This window comes from Lissotriton helveticus, chromosome 1_2 (genome assembly GCF_964261635.1).
Source record: "Lissotriton helveticus chromosome 1_2, aLisHel1.1, whole genome shotgun sequence".
NCBI lineage: Eukaryota > Metazoa > Chordata > Amphibia > Caudata > Salamandridae > Lissotriton > Lissotriton helveticus.
This window is the reverse complement of record NC_136058.1, coordinates 129978151-129994480: the sequence shown is the minus strand read 5'-3', so window position 1 is coordinate 129994480 and position 16330 is coordinate 129978151.

The window sequence follows — 16330 nt, the reverse complement described above, 5'->3', positions numbered from 1 at the left end:
TTCGCACATCGGTCCGCTACTGACGCAAACTCACAGGCCAACGGGGCGCCCCACGCCGACTTTCAGCATTGTAGGATGGCCACACCAGTGCTGCAACTTGCTGGACACCACCTCGGTGCCATCCGGATCTTGGCGCGTTGTATTGCCTTCGGCCTATTCGCACATCGGTCCGCTACTGACGCCGCCTCACGTGCCAACGTATTTTCTCCGCATTTTATACCCTATGCCGCATAACAGGTCATGTGACTTGTTTATAAAACTTTTCATTGGTTCATTTTACTTTTGGTTTCCTAATGATGGAAGGCTTGATCATATGACCTAAAAACAACACTTTTCATTGGATGAAAACTTTTTTTTTTTCCCAAACGATGAAAGCCCCACCTTGTTTCTGGATGTTTCAGACTAAACTGGCGTCAGCATGAGAGCACCACCATCTCGTAGCTCCGTCGTGGTCATTCCGCGAGCAATCATGGCAGCCGCTCCCCACCAGAAGCCTGCAGGAGTCGGGGCCCCCAAAACTTTTGATGAATTCTCAAGGCGGAGGGGACGCTTTCGAGAATGGGGTCCAAGACCTAGCAGACAAGCGTCCGATTTCCAAGGTGTCCCAGGGTCATTTCAGTGGACCAGGCCCAAAAAGGAAAGAGCCTGCCGCCATTTTGAGAGTCCTGTGACAGCCGCCTATCGCTGCACCGCAAGAGTGGGCGCAACTCAGCTGAATTGCGGCTTTTGACACAGTGGACCAAAAACGGACGGAATGGCAACTGAAACGGTAAAGGGGCGCCCCACTACAACAGATGACACTCCACCTGGAGAGGCCCGTTCACGCCGCCTCCCCCGGGGCGCCCCACGCCGTTATTCGGAGCAGCATTGTAGGATACCAAAACCAGTGCGGCAACTTACTGGACATCACCTTGGTGCCATCGTTCTGCTGCCTTGGAACTATTCGCACAACAGTTTGCTACTGATGACCCACCCCCCGCGACGCCCCACGCCGTTATTTGCTGGGTGGCAACTTACTAGACATCACTTTCGTGTCATCTAGATTTCGGCGCGTTCTGCTGCCTTGGAACTATTCGCACAACAGTTTGCTACTGATGACCCACCCCCCGCGACGCCCCACGCCGGAAATCTGGACGTTGTGCTGCGTTGGGACTATTCGCACAGCCGACCGCTACTTCGTTGTTTTTCCCTAAAAATGTTTATATGTTATTACTATTTTTGTTTTCTTGTATATATTTATAAATTATTAAAGTTTTATAATCTTACTACTTTGTCGGAGTGCTATATATTTTTAATGTGACACATAATTGTAAAAACTTTGATGTACAAAGAGTCATCCCTGGAATCTTCCGCTTCACGCTCGGTCCCCTCCCCAATCACAATACAGGATGGTTTTCAGATAATAGCAACGCTTCTGCTGTGACGGATCTCATCGAGTGTGGGCCTTGATCTACTATAACTCCTTTGAAGAGGGGTGATTCTTTACAGCTGTGGCCATAAACTACATCTGCAGGGCTAGCTGATAGCCTAGGACCGGCCTGGACAATCGGACACAGAGGAAAAGGAGTGTCAGAAGGTGCGGTAGTGAATAGGGCGAAAGGGAGGTTTCGGGCGGGCACAGGGTGTGATTCTCAGGGAAGAGCAGCGCAGATGGGGGGAGGTTTATTACCCATGCATAAGACAGAGAGCGGGGGTGACCACTGCCTGGGTGAGATGCTTGCGAGGGTGGGGAGCCATGCTAAGGATCGACAGCGTGCACAGAGTGGGTCTGGTCAAGGCATCTAAAATGGCTGCCGTGCACGACAAAAGTGTGGCATTTGAAAAAAGACAAGATGGCGCAGACAATGTTTTTCAACACTTCCTGATTTCCTTCGAATCGAACGTTAACAGACGTTGGGGCATATTACCAAAGTTAAGCGATATTTATCCCTAACGATGCATTGCAAAGATTTTTTTACCGTCAGAAATTATCGCAGATAAACCTTGCTATTATCAAGGTTTATCGCAAATACGATAAAAAACGACCGCAATGCATTAATATCGCTGAAAACTCAGCGATATTCATGCATTACCGAGCTAATGCTCTTAGCCATGTTATCCACCTCCCATTGGATAACATGGCTAAGAACTGCTCAGGGCAGCTGTTACTTTTTGGAGATATTCGCGCTTATCTCGAATATTTCCAAAAGTTGATAATAGGAGATAGCGATGTTAGCGACTGTTTCCAGTCGCTAACATCTTGGCATGCCCACTTTGCATGTCATTAGTGATAAATATCACTCACATGCAAAGTGGGGCCCAAGATGGTCGCTATCTCCTACTAGCCGTCGCTAACTGGTGTTAGCAACAGCTAGGTAATACAGATATAATTTTATCTCCGCGAAGCGGAGCGCTGTTACAGATATATATCTTGTTTTTGAACGTTAATTTCTCAAAATGCACTGAAGCACATATATTGAGACCTAGCAAAGGCACATCGGGCTACCAGTCCCTAATATTTTACCAAGTTTCTTGCAAATCCATTCAGCCGTTCGATTATTATTATTATTAATTTTTTTTGCCCCGCGGGGCCCTTTTAAAACCTCCACATCAAACCTAGGGGGTCAGCGAGGATCTACTATGCCCCCTTATGGTCATTTGCCCCTTCGCTTTGGCCTCCTCTTGTCTCTCGATCCTACCGAGAGACAAGATGGCGGCCGCTACGGACTGTTTGGAATGTTTACAGACACCGGAGAGCCAATCAGCTTCGCTTCGCAAAGCTCCGTAACGCGAAAAGTACGCGAAGCGGTGCGCTGTTACAGATATATATCTTTTTTTGAACGTTAATTTCTCAAAATCCACTGAAGCACATATATTGAGACCTAGCAAAGGCACATCGGGCTACCAGTCCCTACAATTTTGCCAAGTTTCGTGCAAATCCATTCAGCCGTTCGATTATTATTATTATTTATTTTTTTTGCCCCGCGGGGCCCTTTTAAAACCTCCACATCAAACCTAGGGGGTCAGCGAGGATCTACTATTCCCCCTTATGGTCATTTGCCCCTTCGCTTTGGCCTCCTCTTGTCTCTCGATCCTACCGAGAAACAAGATGGCGGCCGCTACGGACTGTTTGGAATGTTGACAGACGCCGGAGAACCAATCAGCTTCGCTTCACAAAGCTCCGTTGCGCGAAAAGTACGCGTCCTGGAGCGCTGCCCGGTCCGCTGTTACAGATATATATCTTTTTTTAAACGTTAATTTCTCAAAATCCACTGTAGCACATATATTGAGACCTACAAAAGGCACATCGGGCTACCAGTCCCTACAATTTTGCCAAGTTTCGTGCAAATCCATTCAGCCGTTCGGGCTAAAAGTGAGGCCAACCGCCCTATGGAAAACTCAATGTTAAAAACACGTTTTGGGACCCCCCTTTTTTCTCGACCCCCCCTGGACGAACCCCCCCCAATTTTCAGGGGCTGCTCAGAAACAAAATGTGCCATTTTCCTGAAAATTTCAGCCAATTCCGTCCACAAACGCCAAAGTTATTAGACATAGAATTTTCCAAAAACCCATAGAGAAAAAATCCTAACTATATATACCTACTGGCGACCGCCAGTAGGTAATATATATATATATATATATATATATATATATATATATATATATATATGGCTGCATGGGTGTGTGAGTGGCTGTATGGGTCTGTGAGTGGGTATGTGAGTGGTTTTGTGGGACTGTGAGTGGCTGTGTGAGTGGTGTATGGGTAAGTAAGTGGTTGTGTGAGTAGCTGAATGAGTGAATAAGTGTGTGTGCCAGTAGTTTTATGGGTCTGTGAATGGGTATATGAGTGGTTGTATTGCTGTGTGAGTGGTTGTATGAGAGGTTTAATGGGGTGTGTATGGGGGTGTGCGTGGATGTCATCAGTGATGTCATCAATGATGTCATCAGCGATGTCACTGACCATTTTGTGAGTGATGTAATATGTGAGGTCATAAGCAGTGCATTGCGGGGGCAGAAGTTATAGTTGGCTGAGGTAACTATAACTGCAGAATGTCAATGGTTTTGTATGAAAAAAATATGAGTCTCACTATAATGTCCCTACAAACTTTGTTTTTTCAGTGAATTTCTACAGTTTTTTAAATTCTGTTTTCTAATTACAACGCCCCTGTATCCTTTGCTTCTTTCAGTGAATTTAAATGGGTTTTTTTCTTAACTGTTACCTGTATTCTTTGAGTGTGGATGTGTTTGTGTGGCTATATAGGTAGGTGTGTGGGTGTGTGAGTGTCTGAGTAGGTCTGTTAGTGGATGCATGAGTGGGTCTGTGACTGAATGTGTGAATCTCTGACTGGGTCTGTGAGTGGGTGGGTGAGTGCCTTTGAAGGTCTGTGAGTGGATGGATGAGTCTCAACATGGGTAAGTGGATGCATGACTGTTGGAGTGGGTCTATGAGTGACTGTGTGAGTCTCTGACTGGGTCTGTGAGTGGGTTAGTGAGTGACTGAATGGGTCAGTCAGTGGTTTTGTGAGTAGCTGGTGGATCTGTGAGTGGGTGCATGAGTCTCTGAGTGGGTCTGTGAGTGGGAACATGAGTGCCTGAGTGGGTCTCTGAGTGGATGGATAAGTGTCTGACTGGGTCTGTGAGAGTGTGCAAGAGTCTCTGAGTGGGTATGTGAGCCGGTGCATGAGTGAGTAGATCTGTAAGTGGGTGTGTGAATCTCAGTGGGTATGTGAGTGGGAGAATTAGTACTTGCATTGATCAGTGAGTGGGTGTGAGTGGGTCTATGAGTGGGTATGTGAGTGTGTGAGTGGGCTGTCAGTGGGGACATGATAAAAAGTACAAGGAGCAGGTCCTTGTGGCAGCTCCTCCTGAGACAGTTCTCTTGTCCATGTTTGCCTGCAGTCTGGTACCCTCTGCTGCCTTCGGATTTGTGCCTCCTCTGCTCCTTTTTCTGCCTCTCCTCTGCTCAGTCCTAACCTTTATTGTGCCTGTTGCTGCTCATTTCTGTCCTCTATTTTGCCTCTTGATGCTCATTTGTGACCTCTATTTTGCCTGTTTCTGCTCATTCTGCCTGTTATTTTGCCTCTTTCTGCTCACTCCTGACCTTTATTTTGCCTCTTTCTGCTCATTTCTAAACTTTATTCTTTCTTTTGCTGCTTGTTTCTGAGCTCTGCTTTGTCTCTTTCTGCTCATTTCTGGCCTTTTTTCTGCCTGGTTCACCTCTATTTTGCCTGTTCTGCTTGTTTCTAAGCTTTATTTGGATCTTGCTGCTCATTGCTGGCCTTTATTTGCCTCATTCTGCTTGTTCCTCACCTTTATTTTGCCTCTTTCTGCTCGTTTCTCACCTTAATTTTGTCTCTTGCTGCTGGTTTTCGATAGGGGTGGGCGGACATTTCCGTTCCGCCCACGGAATGGGCAGAAATGTGCACTTTCTGCCTTCCGCAAAGAAGGCGGAAAAACTGGGCAAATTTCTGCCCATTTGCGGGCGGAACGTAAGTTGGCAGCCCGCCCGCCTCCCACTTCCTGCCCGCCTGCCTCCAGCTTCGTGCCCACCTTGTAAATTAATTTTAAAGGCTAAATATAAGTTTAAATGAAACTTACCTTATAGCGCCCGCAATCTTCTCCTTCCCGGCTTCATCTTTGGAAACTGCACATGCGCGGGAGCCTGCGCATGAGCACATAATTGATTTACATCTGTTATTGGCTGTAGTGTCCACCCCTATCATTATCGGAGGGGATTTTAATACCCTATTAGGTCCATTACTAGATAGATCTACCGGCAGGATTAGAGGACAGGCTCAGGCACCTAGGACAAGGCAGCAATAAAGAACAAATACCTCTAATCTGACCTACAATGAGTAAATCACAATGAGTAAATCACAAAAATTTGCACAAAGGATGCTAAATGTAGGAAAAGATTTTTATTTTATTTTATCATACTATTCTTTACTTTTCCATTTTTCTTTTCTGTTTTGTCATATTATATACATATTCATATTTTTGTATAAACAAATTTTAACATTTCATAGAGAACCCCTTGTCAATACTATATATACATCTCTCTCATTCCATCATACATACTACTGCATTCACTACCTAGACTTATAACAAAACTAAGACTATCAAGTGCAACATAAATTGAACACAGAAACAACAAACACAAGAGAAATACTGAGGATCCCCTATAGGTTTATGCAGTGTCAAGTTATACAGTTTCTTATTACTTATTATTTATACATTTTCCAATCATTTTCTTTTTTCTTTTTTTCTTTTTCTTTACATTTTTTTTAGCTTTCTATGTAGGGGTCTCAGATGCGTACGGCCTACGTACGTTTCGGTGATAGAGATAATTTGATTCACCTTCCTCAGGGCCAACATAAGACTAAACAAAACAAATATGTACACTCAAATTTAAAACTTGGGGGTTCTTTGATATCTTTATTAGACTACAGGGATGGATTTCTCTAAGTCTTTTTAGGCGCTTCACAGCTATGATATTCGGTGTAATCTAATACTTTGAATTAAGACGTGGTCTTCCAAAGATAGAGCAATAGAGTTCTAGTAGGAATTCTTTAAGATTTTCAAATGCGTCATGCTTCCTAGTAGCTCCGACTGGGTGAGTCCAGAAAGGACAATCTTGCTTTCTTTACAGTGTGTGGCTGGACCGATTCGACCAATTTTCAAATGATATTAGAGTGAGTGTTTCTTCTATTTTCTTTCTCTGCCAAGTCTGCTTCAGAGCTGCTCACACGTCTACGGGGTATCGTCTGGCTAATTCAACCGCCACCTAGGACAAGGCAAGCCCTGAAGCATATGATCTACGAAATGGGTTTGGTGGATACATGGAGACAGGTAAAAGGGCAAAAATGAGGGTGCACCTTTCATAGTAAAAAATATTCCCACTTTTCCAGACTAGATTATTTATTAGTAGACCGACTATGGGCAGGGAAACTAAAAGAGACAAATATGTTACCAGGTCATATCTCAGACCATGCCCCGGTAAGCGTATCACTAGTTAGGGTGGGAATAGTCTATAATAGGAGATGGACCTTAAAAAGATGGACCTTAAAAAGATCTATGTTGCTAAAGGCGGAGGTGTCCACCATTGTGAGGGAAAGGACAAAGGAGTTCTTTCTGGACAACACCCTGTCCGCCCCCTTGAATATATTATGGGATGCCTTTAAGGCATTTGTATGAGGGTTATTGCAAAGTCAAGAATCATATTTAAATAAGCTTGACAGAGCAGATTTAAAATGTTTGGAAGGGAAAATTGGGGAGTTGGAATTAAAGTTGCAGTCTTTTGTAAACCTCCCAAAATGCTGAGTCTTTAATCAAACAATTGGAAGAGACAAGGTTAAACTATACGATGACCTAGAGGCCAAGTGCCATGAGAAGTAAGTGACTGGTAAAAATGGATCTATTTGAGTATGGAGAGAAAGCCAGCATATTGTTGGCCTGGGAGTCCAGGGCTGACAGGTCCTGGAATCATATTCGAGAATTAATATTCAATGCCCAGGGAGATATTTCAAACAAGGAAGATGAGATAAAGGTTCACCTGGTCCCGATTTTTTCGGAATTATACACTGAGGTAACCAGGCCAGAGGAGGGGGCATTAAAGCATTCGCTGGGCAAGTTGGATCTCCCAGTTTCAAGTGATGGCAGGAAGATAATAATAGCTGAGCTGACTGAGGGCGAAATTAGAGAGCAAATAAAACATTTAAAAAGCTGGAATGCGGCAGAACCTGAGTCATTGCCATGAGAGCTATATAAGACAATTGCAGATGAAATAGCCCTGGATATGGTAGTACTGTTTAATTCAATCTATAAGGGGGAGGAACAAATTCCAGCTTCATGGAAGGAAGCTATAATTACTTTGATTCTTTAGCCTGCAAAGGATCTAAAGAGTGCTGATCCGTATCGACCCATCTCCCTGCTAAATGTTGATTATAAAATCTATGCTGGTATTTTGACAGGGAGATTGGCCAAGGTAGCCCCCCAACTAATCCATGTAAACCAGAAGGGTTTTATCCCTAAGTCACAGATCCAGGAATTGACCCTGTCCTTGATCGGGACTATCAACCGAGCAACCACGTGATCATTTCCCTTGGGGGTAATCACTATAGACTCCTCCAAGGCATTTGACCGCTTGTGTTAGTTGTTTTTATGGGCGGTCTTGGAGTCAATGGGCTTTGATGCGGGTCATGACAGAGTTTTTTAAGATCACCAGAGGTACGAGGCAGGGCTGTCCATTGTCTCTCCTCCTCTTTGATATTTACATTGAACCCCTAGCCCAGCTTTTGTGGAAGGATGAGCAGATAATCCCCATTCACTATCTACGTTCCTGTAGCAAAATAGCCCTATTCGCAGACGGCCTTATAATTTATACCTCTGACCCAGTTAGAAAGATACCAAGGATGGAACAGTTAACTAAGGAATTCAGGGAAATCTCTAGTTATTTAGTAAACACTACTAAAACCGAGGTGATGGTGTGGAATTTAGATGGTTGGGAAGGTAGAGAGTGTGAGGAGATGAAATATCTAGGGATCAATATAGTTAAACTGATTACTGATATCCCAGCCCGGAATTTAGTTACAGTGGCAAATGAATTAGACAGAGCCCTGACTAGAAGGAAAAATCTCCCGCTTACTATCTATGGGAGGGTAAACTTGATGAAAATGTCTATCCCCCCAAATTAACATATATATTTAACTGTATCCCGCAAAAATTCCCTAAAGAAATTATGAATAAAATGCAAGAGAAAATAACTAGTTTCATCTGGGCCTCTCGAGGAATACGTCTTTCATGGAAGAAGCTAAGAAGACGGCTCCAAGTGGGTGGTCTCGCCCTGCCGGATCTTAAAATATACTGCATGGCATTCCAATTTAAATTTTTTCGAATGCTTATAGGGGACCCCGACTCAACCACCTGGGGCTCAATATTACAGGAAATTACAAATGAGTTTGGGACAGCTTTTGTGTATAAATTTGGGGCTCAGAAATTTTTCAAAAAAGTAAGACTAAAAGTATTAAAGGCATCCTTGGTATACAATGAGGAGGATGCTAAATATAGGATACTTCTCGGAATTTGGCCCTTTCTGAGATTCCCCCGGCACACCGTATTGCCTAATAGATGGCTTGCCGCTACCACTGAAGCAAGCCGGGATGATCAAGTGGGGTGATATTTTATCTGAAGGCAAACTGGTCCCCTGGGAAGTATTGAAATCCAAGACTGAAAATAGATTATCGAAATTCAAATGTATTCAGCTAACTTCATGGCTCTCCACAATACCTCGAGAGACAGGGTCATTATGGGACTTTAAGAATGATATTCAAGATACACGAGCAAAGAATAAAGAAGTCTCCAAGTGATATATGCAACTGGTGGATGCGGAGGAAAGGAAATTAGAGGCCCCACACACCATCTGGCAGGATGTACTCCAGGAAGCGGACTTGCAATTACTCTGGAAGAACTCCCGAAAAGCACTATACTTTTTAGTTACACCAGCAAATTTCAAAAGTCATCACTTTTTACAATAAATAGATTTTATTGGACTCTGCAAAAAATAGCCAAGTTTGTATCTCAACCGATCCCTAGATGTAACAGATGTAAAGCACCAAAAGCAAATGATATACATATTTTTTTTACATGCCCTGAAATAGAGCAATATTGGAAGATGGTGGAATCTACCATTCGAAGATACCATTAACATTGACAGCAACACTTGTGCTCTTCGGGGTGAATCATGATTTGCAACAAGGCTTGACAGTAAACAAAGGGGGTTGTTATTTTACTTATTATTACAGGTCAGACCAGAGATATGTAAATACTGGACAGAGTCTGCACCCCCGCACCCTAATGGCTGGTTGAAAGCGGCCAGGTGGACATGTATAACAGCTATAGACGGTAATCTATCAAGGAAATTCAGCAGTTACAGATACTTGAGCTAACTATATCTTTCGCCCCTGCAGTGCACTGCTTATGACCTCACAAATTACATCACTCATTTCAAATGTCAAGTGAGTGTGTTTTTAAGAGTTTATGGATGCTGAACATATATAGTCATTTACTACAAAAAAGTTAGATTAGCAAACTAGTTGTACTACTAATGAGTGATACAATATTTAACATTTGTGATTTGAGTGGGTGTGTGACTGTATCTGTGGGTGAGTGGGTGTGTGTGAGTTTCTATATGGGTGTGTGAGTGCATGCATGAGTGACTGTATGGGTGCGTGAGTGGATTTCTGACTCGGTCAATAGGGGTGTGAGTGGTAGTGCCAATGGTTGTATGGGTGTATGAGTGGGTATCTGAGTGGTTGTATGGGTGTGTGAGTGAGTGTGTGAGTGGTTTTGTGGGTTATGAGTGGCTGTATTGGTGTGTAAGTGGGTGTGTGAGTGGCTGTATGGGTGTATAAGTAGGTATGTGAGTAGCTGTGTTGCTGAGTGAGTATGTGAGTGAATATGTTAGTGAGTGAGTGGGTATATCAGTGGCTATATGGGTGAGTGAGTAGCTGTGTGTATTAATGTGTGGGTGAGTAAGCAGGTATGGGAGTGTTTGTATGGATGTGTGAAAGGGTATGGAAATGGTATGTGAGTGCTTGTATGAGTGAGTGAGTGGCTGTGTTAAAAGGCTGTATGGGTGTGTGAGTAGCTGTAAAAGTGACTAAGCCTGTGTATGAGTAGCTGTATGGGTGGGTGTATGGCTGTGTGAGTGGGTGTGTGGGTGAGTGACTGGAAGTGTGAGTGACTGTATGGGTGAGTGAATGGGTGGGTGATGGCTGTATGGGGGGGGGGTGAGTGAGTGACTGGGTATCTTAGATGGTCTATGAGGGAGTAAGTGAGTGTGATTACTGGTATGAGTGTGTGAATGGGTATGTAAGTGGTTGTGTGGGTATGTTAATGGGCATATTTCTATGTTTTTAACAAGTAGTGCACCAGGAAATGTGTTTGCCAAATCGTGGAGAAAGATAGTGTGGCCTTCGATGATCTCTCAGCAATCTCACTGTGTGATACTTACTGGAAGTAACTGGAACCATTATTACCCCCATGGACCCTCAGCAGCCAGGGGACTTCATCCTGCAACCAGTAGTGCCCCAGGAGGGGGATTTGCAGAGTGGTGGAGAAAGGGGGCAGACCTCAGCTGACCTCTCAAAAATCTCATTCAGTGGGACTTACTGAAGGTAAAAGTAGCAGTTGTTGGCCCCTAAGGGCCCTCAGGAGCCAAAGGGACTTCATCTTTTAAACAGTAGCACACCAGAAGGCATGTTTGCAGAGTGATGGAGAAAGGGGGCTGGTTTTCCACAAGCTCTCAGCAATCCCAATGTATGGGACTTACTAGAGGCAAGAGGAGGGGTTGTTAGCCCCCAAGGACCTTCAGCATCTAAGGGGACTTAATCCCCCAAACAGTAGTGCACCAGGAGGCACTTTTGAATAGTGGTGGAGAAAAGGGGCAGGTCTTGGATCAGCTCTCAGAAATTCCATTGTGCGGGACTTACTGTAGGCAACAGGAGGGGGGTTGGACTCAAGGACCGTCACCAGCCAAGGGGTTTCATCCCCCAACAAGTTGTGCGCCCGGAGGCCCTTTTGTAGAGTGGTTGAGAAAGGGGGTGGTGACTTCCCTTGGGGCCGGCCTTCTTTAAAAATAATATTTTATTAGGGTAGGGGTGCCACATGGACCGCTCCTCCTGCTGATTTGAGGTTCGGGGACCCCATCTCCTAGGGCCTGGCCTTTTAGAAAAAAAATTGTAATAGGGAAGTGGGGCCACGCATCGTCATTAATTAGGCACTGCGTCCGGTCAGTGCATTGTTTTTTAAGGAAAAACAGCTGCAGAACCCACTTCAGAGGCCCTGAACGGCAAGGGTAGGACTCAAAGATGGCAGAGTCCAGCAGCACCAGTAGAGTTACAAGATGATTTTGTGTCCCTGAGACTTCAGAAAAGAGGGGGCAAGCCAACATGCCCTTTTAGAATCTTGGGTTCAAGGTTGTAGAGAGCAGGCCCAGTCCCTCTCACTCCTGAGAAGCAGCAGCCCAGAACAGCAGAGCAAGTTACAAACTTGCAGTTCCTCCTGTAACCCAACAATCAGCAGGCCAACAAGTAGCAAAGTGGTGGACCCTCCTACAGCACAGCAGCTCTTCTTCAAGGCAGAATGTCCTTGGTTCCAGTACAGTTCTGGTTTGTTGGTATCAGGGGTCAAGTACTTATACCCAAATTTGACATAGAAAGAGACCTTTGAAGCCTTTGAAGATCACAAGGTCCCTGCCTTTCCTTCCCTGGCTTCGAACACAACAGGGGTGTGTGCAGCTCTTTATGTGGGGACAGGACTGTCTTTTTCAAGTGCAAGTGTCAGTTCCTCCCTCCCAATCTAACTCAGAAAGGCCCATTGGCCTGGTGATGGCCGTCAGATGCAAAACCATTCTGTAACTGTCTAGGGGTGAATGCACAAAGTCCAGCTGTCACCCAACCCAGACATGTATTCAAAGACAGGCAGAGGCAGAAGCACTTGGTTAAGGTAAGAAAATGCCAACATTCTAAAAGTGGCATTTCCAGACTTACAATTTAAAATCCAACTTCACCATCAGTTGTGATTTTACGTTTGAGTCCAAAGACACCAAACTCCAAGTTTCTATCTGCTCCCAATGGGAAACTACACTTTAAAGGTGGTTAAGGCAATCCCAATGTGAACCTATGAGAGAGCTAGACCTAGTAGTAGTGAAAAACAAATGTAAGCGTATTTCACTAATAGGACATATAAACTTAAAAGTACATGTTTTGGCCTACAAATACACTGCACCCTGCCCATGGGGCTACCTTCGGCCTACCTTAGGTTAACTTGCCAGGACGAAATGCCAGTTAAAATGGGCATACACAGGCTCTGCAGTGGCTGGTCTGAGCCTCCTTTAAAAGGCTATTCAGTGGGTGGCGCAATCAGTGCTGCAAGCTCACTAGTAGCATTTAATTTACAGGCCCTGGGCACATATAGTGCACTCTACTAGGGACTTAAAAGTAGATTAAATATGCCAATTGTGGATAAGTTGTAATGTTTAGAATACAGACCATAAGCACTTTAGCACTGGTTAGCAGTGGTAAAGTGCCCAGAATCTTAGAGCTAGCAAAAAATGAAATCAGCAAAATAAGAGGCAGAATGTCTGGGGAATTCAGGTCTAACATATCCTTACCCCCCTATAGCCCTACCCTCACCTAAACCATGAAATACCCTTACAACCGATGCCCTTACCCACTCCTAAACCATTAAAAAACCCTTATCACTCAACACCCTAACTCCCCCTAAACCCTAAAAACACCCTTACAGCCGAATACCGTTAACCACCACTAGAGCCTAAAATACCCTATCATCCTATACCCCTACCCACCTCTAGATCCTAAAATATCCATACCACCCTATATCCTTTCCACCCAAGCTTAAAATATCATTACAACCTGATACTGTTACCCACCACTAAAGCCTAAACATACCCTTATCACTCAATAACCTTACCCTCCCCTAAACCCTAAATCAACCCTTACGATTATATACCAATACTCTCCCCTATACCCATATATAAATCTATAGTAACGTGAGGCAGCGCAAGTTGCTGCCTTGCGTTACTCTGCCTTAGGGAGGCGTTCCATAGGCGGAACATGGAGGTTCCCACGCATACACCCATGGATTTTGATGCATTTCCAGATTTACCATTAGTGGTAGACCTGTGAATGTGCCAAAATGCTACGCATTCCAAGGGAAGGAGTAACGAGGATGAAATGTTTAGTTCTCCTGGTTTTTCCCTCGTTGGACGTGAGCTGCATTCCGCAGCACACATGGAAAGAAGAAAACAATTCGGAAGATTGTTTTTTTTGCAAGAAAATTATCGTGCCTACAAGGCAGCACCCTTTGCACCACGGCACAAGGGTGTCTGTGTTGGCACTAGGCAGCACATTGTACTCCAGCTCAAGGAGAGGATAGGATTGTGCAGTATAATGTTAAATATGATGCATTCCTGCCCTCTCTCTTCCGCGCAGCGCTTAAAGGTGTCTTGGTGCATTGCGTGAACATTTTATAAATATGGACCTGTACGGTACCAGTGAATTGTTTGGAGAAACATGAAGTCAGGATATAAACCCTAACATAGTGATTGTGTTTGTCTGTACTAATAGAACAATATTACTTCCAAAAGGAACCCTTCTTTGCAATCTTCACAATAGCAAGAGTTGAGAAAAAAGGAATAGGGATCTAAACCCATGACATGCATTTTGCATGCAGCTCTTTGATACTGGTAAATACAGCACTGTGCTACAAGGCTTACATCTTAACTGAAAGTAGCAAAATAATCACAGTATCAAAAGCAGTAGCCCACGTACCTATCTAAATGAAAAGCACATCTGTGATTTGCTTGTTACATGATGTGCTTTTTAGCCTGGCCCATTAACCCTGTATGCTACTTTGTGAGTAAAAACCTGTGACTGGACAAAAGACAGAACTGTATTAACCCCTACAGGTATCTTATCTTCATTGTAATCCCCTCCCAATTGCTGGGCGCACAATGATCACTGCAATGTGTCTTAACCCTGTAAGATATTTTAAAATGCAGCCTCTTTGTGACCAAATAAGTAATATAGAATAGATTTACTGACACATATCGGGAGGGAGTTGCCAATTTCATTGCAGATTTCTTTTTAAAATAAATGCATATGTTGACTGTAAGAGACTGCTTTTCAGACTCCCCGACTCGCGACTCGTCCCCCTGTGCTCTGGCGCACCATGACCTTCAATTTATTGGTTTCCAGAGTACATTTTTCACAATTCCAACACAGTCACAGTATTTTAAATCGTTACATAGGAGAACTGGTGAAAAACACACGGGGCCTCATTTATGAAAAGTGACGCATCGCTGTGTGAAAACAGCGATGCGTCACTTTTCATTGCGCCACCCTTGCGACACCAATGATGCGTCATATTTACAGTATGACGCACCATGTCGCAAGGAGTTACAGATACATCAGTATTTCTGACGTATCTGTAGGCGCAAAAGTGACGCATTGCTGGATTGTGTCACAAAAGTGACGCAACTCCAGCAATGCGTCCTTTCACATGGGGCAAGCCCCCTGTGAAAGGGCTCGCATCAGTCTTATGCCTGCTGTGAGGCAGGCGTAGGATTTTGACGCATTTGAGTCCTAGAAGTGGCGCAGTGAAATCTCATAGATTTCACTGCGTCACTTCCATGACCCTTTCTTGCGTCAATACGCCCCCCTTGCATACATTATACCTGGCGCAGGTATAATGTGGCACAGGGGTTTACAAAGTGATGCATCTACCTAGATGAGTCACTTTGTAAATATGGCGCAACAGGGTGCATTTTTTACGCCACAGGTGCGTCACAAAAAGTGACGCACCGGCGGCGTAAAAGTGAAGCACAGCCTCATAAATGTTATGTTATGTTATGTTATGTTACGTTGTTTTTGTATCTCGTACGGCTACTCGAACAGGAGTGTCCCGACGCTTTTTCCACCAATGACTGATAAAAAGTAACACAACACAGTTAAAAGCCCAAACCTAAAAGAGAATGAGAATGACCATTTAATAAAAAAACAAACTAGGAGTTAAAAAGCCACGTCTTCAGGCTCCTCCTAAACTGAAGCAGACTGACAGTACTACGCAACGCAAGCGGAAGCGAATTCCATACCTGGGGAGCTCGACAGCTAAAGGATCTCCCTCCAGCACGAGCCTTCCTTACCCGTGGGACCACAGCTTTGAAGAGGGATTCCGAGCGGAGAGAACGAACTGGATGATAAAAGTTCAGCCTCCGCTGCAAATATCCCGCCCCTGATCCGTGCAGAGCTTTGTGCATCAGGGTCAGGGATTTAAACAAGATCCGCTTCCTAATAGGAAGCCAGTGAAGCTTCTGAAGCAACCCCGAGGCACAGGCTCGCCTACCAAGACCGAAGATTGCCCGGGCTGCAGAGTTCTGCACCACCTGGAGACGCTGGACCAGGTAATCGGGGAGGCCAAGAAAGAGAGCGTTGACATAGTCCAGCCTTGAACCGATAAGAGCCTGAACGGTAATCCTCCTGTGCTCCTCCGACAACAGAGGCAAGAATTTGCGGAGCATCTTCAGGATTCCGTAACAGGTCCCGGCCAGGCCAAGAATGTGGGTTCGCAGTGCCAACTGGTTGTCTAACTTGACGCCCAGATTTTTAGCGACCTGGGAGGACTGAGCGGGAGGATTCATGTTGGGCGGCCACCAATGCTGCCAATCCGGCTCGACGACGCAACCAAAAAATAAAATCTCAGACTTGCCCGAGTTGGCCCTCAGACTGTTCCGTTGGAACCAGTCGAAGACCAGCGCAAGGCAGTCCCGGAT